Raw genomic sequence first — 7856 nt, forward strand, 5'->3', positions numbered from 1 at the left:
TTAGAGCCATTAGCCCCGGACCATGTCTGGTAGACTTTTGAATATATCCAAGGAGGAGACTCCAAACCCCACTGGGCAACCTGTGCCAGTGCTCAGTCACCCTCATACCTACCCAGGTCCTAGGCCAGATGGAGGGAAAAAAGCCTGGTCAAATAAGGTATCTTCTCAGACAGATCCAATAGCTCTTAAAAGTCAAGACTATACTGTCTAGCCTGCTTTGTGTGCATGTCTGTGGAGGTATAACACTTCAGCCATCTGTGTGTGTACTCTCTCCATGCAGGTGTAAATTCCTTTCTTACAGAAGCTGACAGATAAAACTGCAAAAATGTATTCCCATACCAGCCACTTTAGAGGCACGATTGCTCTCCATACTCAGGTTTATTCTTCCACACAGACTCATAAGGAGACTTGACAACACCTACATCTATATATGTATTTGTTATTGTTGTTGGGTGGTGTGGTTTTTTGTTTGTTTGTTTGTTTTTAGCACTTACTCATTTCTCCCCAGTCCCCAGCACCAAATAACACAGGAGAGTTCAAGGCACAGAAAATGAAAAAAGGCTAAAAGAAAAGGGCCAGAGATACTCAATTCTTGTCTACAAAATAAAGTAAAATGTTTCACCTAGGAGTAAAAAATACATTAGCAAAATATTAGAGCCATATATTAGAAGTAGATGCACATATATACAGTTGTATAGAGCCTACATTCATCTTGTGCTTCATTTATACATTCTCATTTACCTTGCATGATACTAACGACATTTAAATTTCTATCATCAATGGTTGAAACTACAGATTTATACATCATGCTGAAGGAAACTACCTTTTACTGAGGCCTCCATCCTGCAGCAGGCCTACTGGTGCTGACCAATATATTGTGAATTTCCTTTAAAATCACATGCAAGTCAATGAGGATTCATCAAGTTCCTTCCAGATCTAAATACAAAATCTGGGCCTGAGTTAGAGTTAGGTTCCCGTCAATCACAGACATTACTTAGCAGGTTTTGAACATTAATGCACATGCCCACTGATTATAAAAATCAGACTCTAAGCCTTTTGTAATAAAATCTTATCTAGTTTAGTGACAAATAATATCGTTTTCACAAAGATTTGAAAATTAAGTCTCAAGAGCTGCAGTAGGTAAACTCTGAACTGTTTGTAGCTCTTCTAGTATTGTAATATGTATTTTGTCCTTATTAACTATTCTAGGATATTATTTTGGACCATTATCAAAGATCTGTTTAAATACAAACCTGGTGAATTTGTCTATGCAATAAGTAATCCAGATAACAACCCAATTGCATACTAATATTCAAAATAATGGTTCCATTATGTGGGAAGCCTTCAAAGCTGACCACTTATTCAGAGACAGCCCTATTAATTAATGATTTATGACAAGAAGGTTTATGATTATCTTTTTCTAGGTTGTCCCCATTCTGGGTGATAGGATCTGCTCTGCAGGATTTGTACGTGGAACCCTTGTGATCACTATCCAAATCTCAAATAAAAGGGAAACAAGCAAGCAATGACATCCGTCTCACATGAGGTATGGAAATGAGTTGTAACAAAATAAACCACTACTCAGCGGGAGGAAGAAAAAGAGGATTCAAACCTGGCCACAAAGGCCTTGGGCAAGCATTGTGCAAATAGAAAAACTTGTAAATAATAAACACATCTTTGTAGTTCTGAAGCCAGTTAGATATCTAGTGGCATGTTGGTGCCTTATTTATCCAGCAGCATGTGTGGTCGTCGTCTTCCTTTCTTTGGTGAAGATCAATCAGACTCTGCAACATCCCCTTTTTCCTGGCCCAAACAAATAATTACATCAAGTTCTCCAGTTCTGAAAAACAGATTAAAGAACCTAAGGTCTCAGAAGTACTACCTGTTACATGATAGAGGTGAATCACAGATGACTATCACTTTACAGATTTTCCCTCTCCTTCATTTTCTACACACATTTTCTCTTCATTTTCTAGTACAAAACACAACCTCTTTGCCCATCCATTTGACCCTCTCTTCTGGCTCTTTCAAAATTCCAGCAAGACTTTTTCATTTGAGAAAAATAATACCAGCTGTAGAAGCTCAAGAATTGTCTGATTCCAGAGTATCATGAGTTTTCCCTCTACCCCAAACTACCTGTAATCCCACCTCCCCAAAAAAGCCAACAATAAAACATACTAAAGAACAGACATCTGTCTGTGCAACAGCACAGCTTGCTCTTTTAGAGATGAGAGGGCCTGGGGCCAGTCAGCTCCACACACTTATGAGGGTCAGCTGTTGTTTACTAAAATAAGTATTAGAAAAGAGATTGCAAAAGAGAAACGGGCTCCTTCCAAGGGCCCTGAAGCAGGGGGCTCTGAGGGAGGCACTCATAATAAATAGTAAAGTTTCATTTGAGCACTTCCCTAATTTTCATGAGTCAGAAAAATTCCGTTTGAAAGAGATGTGATAGCAAGTGCTCCCAGCACTGGATAAACAAACTGATTGCTCCAAATGTAGAAGGGACAACCTTTCATTCAGTGAAGAGCATAACTGCATACTGGGTCCCAGCTGCAGCCAGACAACTTTAGCCATGCCACTCTGTCCCAGACCAGTCAATGTTTTACCTGCCCTGGTGCCCATTTCTCTGTACATTTCTGTTAATTTCTGCAAACTTATAGGGTGGCAGTTTTGAACCTTATTCCTCACACAATTAACTTTTTTGTTGTTTTGTTTTAAATGCAGACATCCTATATTTTTTCCATCACACTTCTACCTTTCTTACTCCTCTGAAGTCTCTCCACCTTTATCAGAGCTGATAACAGGGCATTTCCAGGCATTTTCAGCTTCTCTTTGTCCCAAAGTCCATTGCTATGGAAGCGTCATAGGAAAGGAGGAAAACGCTAGTGTGGCTGTCTTTAGGAAACCAAAGACCAGAGGGCTCCAAACTGGTCACTACCCCATATTAAACACTTCCATAATCCCCTGAAAGGGCAGAGACCTGCGTCAGCATACTGAAGTACTTCTGGTTCCTTCCTCATACTCTCTGTATTAAGTGGGGAAAGTAGGCATGACAATAGGATTTTCTCACAATTTTATAAAGTGTGAGGAAGGATGCAGCCTTTTCCTGTTGGGGGAATTTCCAAGAGCAAGAGTAAAAACCACATTTCTGGTATGTATAATCTCTTGAGTCAGTAATATGTTACCCAAACAGACAGAAAATTGGCTTTCTTTCTTTTCTGGCTGCACTTAAGCTCTCTGGTTTCCCTTTGTTAGCATATTCAGTGGGCATCTCCCACAGCTCCCAGGCATTTTAAGACAAGTTAATACACTTTGGAACTGACCTGAAAACAGGTCCAGAGTGGTCCTTTGAGTCTCTCTTAATGGACTAATTTAGCCTACAGTAGACCAAGTTACTCGGTTTGTACAAAATACTTTGGTTAGGATTGCTTATTAAGCATATCTGCTCTTACTTTCACCATGATGTTGCTAGAAATACATCAGATGGTGAACACTCCAAGTGTGAATTTCTGAGTAATGGTGTATTACAGAAGAAAACTGACAAGTAGTGCTCATTAAGATTACACAAAATCATACCCTCTCAACACTTCCCACCAGAAATAGAGAGGCTGTAAGCTCAACATAACAAACAAGAAAGGTAGTGACTTACAGGACTCAGTAAATCAGATGAATTCAGCTTTAAGTTGAAATTAATTTTAGTAGTGCAATTAAAAAAAAAAAAAAGTACTTATTTTACCTGGTGATTTTGGGTTGGATATCTAATATAAGCAAAGTACCAGCTCTCATATTCTCAGGTGATAGAATGCAGAGATGAGCTAATTCACAGCAGCTGAAGTCTTTTCCAACCTTGTATTCCAGGGCTGAGAGGCACAACTGATTGAATATAGCTACAAATAGCTATAGGCTTTGTCCTGTTTCCATGCATTTATGATTTCATCTTAAAGTCAATGTTGTTATAGCATTGTTTACTGAAGGTTTTAATTTGCTGAGCACACAGAATTCCAGCTGAAGCTCATGTGAATTGCAGGTGCTTGAACTGCTGAAAAATAAACTGCCCCTTTTGTATTTAAATGTATGTTAATAGGGATCTATCAGGTTGCTGTGCTTCCATAATGATTAAAACATCAAAGAAGTCAATAAATATATTCATAAATAAATAGTAATTTGAAAAACAAACAAACAAACAAACAAAAACATTAAATTATTCTTTGTGTCCTTCAGCCCAGCTTTTCCCCAAGGGCTTGATCAAAACTTCCTGACATCAATTAAAAACCTTTCTTTTGCTTTTAGCGGACTTTGAACCAGGCTCTGGATGCTTGAGAAGAGAAATGAGCCAATCTGACCTGAACAAATGCCAGCCTTGGCCCCTGCCTTCCAGTGGAGACAAAGTCAGCACTAGAGTATGGGACGTGGGAAGTTGTGCATGGCTTTCCAAGCCTGGTGCTGGGGCAGCAAGCCCAGAGACCCCAGCATGTGGTGAAGGGTTTGGCAAAATGCAAAACAGGACAGGGCTGCAAAAATACATTTGTAGGCAGGGGCTTTTTCATCCTGCCAGCTCTGCAAGGCACAGCTCATGGGCTAAGCACTAGGCCATGTTAACAGGATGTCAGGGGAGATTATGTATCATTTCTGCCATTCATTTCCTTTCCTGGACTTCAGCCTAACTCTTCAGTTCTTTTCAGGACATTTCAGAAAGCATTACATAAAGTGAAAACCTCAGGCTTGCATCTAAACTCCAAAATTAAACTGTTATTCATATCTCCTGGTCACCTTCAGAGACAGAGAAAGAACGAACGATGCCACTGGCCAATATACTGGCCAACTTTTTGGGGTCATCTGGCCCTGACTGTGTGATTGAGAAACTGCTCAGACATTAGGTTCATAAGCAGGGGAGGACAGAGAGGAAAAAATGTCCCCTAGCCATCACTGTTTAGTAATATTACAAATTGTAAATTAGGAATTTTAATTTTATAATCTTCTCTATGGGTATTTCACCCCCCTTACCTTCCTCCCCTCACTATGGGGAAAGCTAAAAGGTATGGGGGTAAGGAGGTTGGTTGGCTTGGGAAGAGGATGTTTTTTTAAAGACTTAAAGTTGGGGGTTAGGATCAGCTATTGCCCTTTAGCATTTTTTTAGAATCACTTATTTCTGCATTTGTGAAGGAAATATAACATTCTTGTAAATTGTGGCCTTTCTCACAGGCTTCCAACACATTTCTTTCTGGGCCTTTCGTAGAATGAAAACCCAGCTGATGTGTTGTGTACATCTAGGACCAAGTGTTCACCATGCCTCTCTCCTGATTCAAAACTGCAGACTTCTGAGAGGAAATTTATTTACTGTAGGGGCAAGAATGTATTGTGAGTCACAGTGTTTTTCTGCTGTCTGCATTACGCTGGAGCGAAATTGAAATCATACTTCAGTCCCTATTTAAATGCCTTCTCTTGGCAGGAAAAAAGAAAGTTTGGCCTCCGAACTCTGATTGGCAGCATGCTGCTTGGTTGGTAGCTGACTCTCAGCCTTATTGGGTCCTCCCTGTTGTCAATATGACAGATCTTGTCCAACAAAAGCAACATCCTGTCAGTTACTGCTTCTTCCAGGAACCTGCCTTTTCCTCCCCCACAGCTGCTCTCTTTCTCCAGGTTCAGGCAAGAAAATACATGAAAATGACAGAGCTACAGAAGGAATAGCCATCAGACCTTAAACACGTGCTTCCTGTGGGACTTTAATATCCTCCCCCATTTCTAAGGACATTAAGAGTGAACAAAATCTTGACTAACAGCTAAGGAGAATCAGATAAAAGGGGAAAAATACTTTCAAGTGAGGAAGTCATAGAAAAAGAAAGGTGGATATTTTTAGCCCTCTCTCCATGTATCTCAGGAATATGAACTTGGAGTTGTGGCTACAGGAATTTCAGCAAGGAAGACCAACTTATTCAGAACAGGGAGGGCGGCCAGTCAGGTAATACAGAGACAATGTTTGGTGGCTTGCCAGCATCCTGCCACCAAGGCAGAAAAATCCCACACTTTAAGACTTATAAGGGCATATGATAATTTATCTCCAGACGTTAGAAAACAGCTGTGTAGAAATGGAGCATGCTGGGAAGAATGAGAGAAGCAAGAGGGAGTGTGAAGGGTTGCAGAGGTTTCATTTTCATATTGAAGGCTGGGCAGGAGACATTCTTCTCTTTCTTGCTCTCTTCTCTGGGAATTACTATTCTTTCTTCTTTAGCCCCCCAAAAATGGGAGAGAGAAGGCAAAGATACCCATTCTGTCAAAAAGGAAGGTGAAAAGAGCCACTCACTGGGATGCAGATAGCAGAATGGTACAAAAGCCCTTCCGTTACCCAAAATGGCAACTCAGAACCTCAAGACTGTGAGGGAGTAGGAGGAGTCCAAGATTTCCCAGCCAAGGACTGGGAGAGAAGGTACAGGAGTATTTTTCCTCAGAAAGAATATACATGGGAGAGAGATTGTTTTCACAAAGGGAAGCAAAAAGGCTGAAAAGCTGACCTAGAAACAGGGTATAACACACACAATGGGGAACACGCAAGAGAACTGATGACAGCCTTAGGCATGGTTTCAATATAGCCTAATAATTTACAGGAATGGATTAGCTGAGAACATCCCATAAAGAGTCCACAGTGTTTTCAATTAATACTTAGGTATATACCATGATTATAAAATACCTTAGGGCTATCCATTTTTCAATGACATGTCTATATTAATCCTGTATTTTTTTCACTAAGTGATGGCTGCTACTGACTGCTAAGAATGTTCTGCTTCAGTAAACTTTGATTTCACTTGCAGTTGTGCATTTATTAGGCAAGATTATCATCATCCAAGTTTCCAGGGTTGGGAATTCGTTTGAAAAATATGGTCTATTTGCATTTAATTATCACATATTTACTGAGGAAAAATATAAACACGCCTGTTCTTCAGCAAGGAATGGAGCCAGTAATGTACTGCAGACTTGGGATTGTGCTTTTTAATATAATCAAACTACTGTTATAAATAATTCACAGTTTCCACTGTGGAAAAAATTAAAATGAATAAGGTTTTCCTGTTAGTTTTTTATTATTTTTTCTACTTAAAAGGGCAGAAATTATTTGCAATATACTAAAATTACTGAGACAAATTGCTCATATCATATGAGATATAATTAAAATTCACCTTGAAAGAGGATGTAAAGGGGAAAAAATATCCCCTATATGAGAAGTAGCTACTAGTTGCAGCTGCTTGAAGAAGAAGAAAGGAGAAATATATTGTTTGTAAGATACCGAAACTAAACAACAAGACGACAAGATGAGGAAATGTCAAGTTGATTTTTGGGAAACAAATTATCTGTTTAAAGTTCACCTAGTCATCACACAGACCTCTTACAGTGTCCCCAGCACAAATGACTCACAAAATGGAGATGAGGGATTTGAATTTACATCAGAAAGGCAGAATTATTGAATTGATATTAGACAAGAGAAATTTAATGGCATTGCAAAATTTCTGCATGAGTGATTTTTCATCCATTTGCTATGGCAATCCTTTGTATTAATTCTGTTAGGCTGAAACAGAAAGAACAGCTTCATTTCAGCAAAGGACTTCCATCCTTTGACAGTGACCTGAAAAGACCATCAGAGGCAGTCACTGAACTATAAACCAACACCTTGCCAAAAACACCTACTGCTGGTTGATGAAAAACTCAAAATGAGCCATCGATGTTATGTGTGCTTGCAGCCCAGAAAGACAACTGTATCCTGGGTTGCATCAAAAGAAGCATGGCCAGCAGGTCAAGGAGGTGAATCTCCCCATCCACTCTGCTCTCATAAGACACCTCCTGGAGTACTGCACTCAGGTCTGGGGCTT

General features: G+C 39.7%; 1 long non-coding RNA gene across 1 annotated transcript; it reads right to left on the reverse strand.

Annotated features, from left to right (window-relative positions):
- Positions 1–418: 418 nt before the first annotated feature.
- Positions 419–4254, reverse strand: LOC310897642. The gene is made up of 2 exons (XR_014582431.1): positions 3737–4254; positions 419–1840 (listed from the first exon to the last, which is right to left on the reverse strand). It is a non-coding gene; the product is annotated as an uncharacterized lncRNA (long non-coding RNA).
- Positions 4255–7856: the final 3602 nt, after the last annotated feature.

Source organism: Anser anser (assembly GCF_964211835.1).
Source record: "Anser anser genome assembly, chromosome: 3".
NCBI lineage: Eukaryota > Metazoa > Chordata > Aves > Anseriformes > Anatidae > Anser > Anser anser.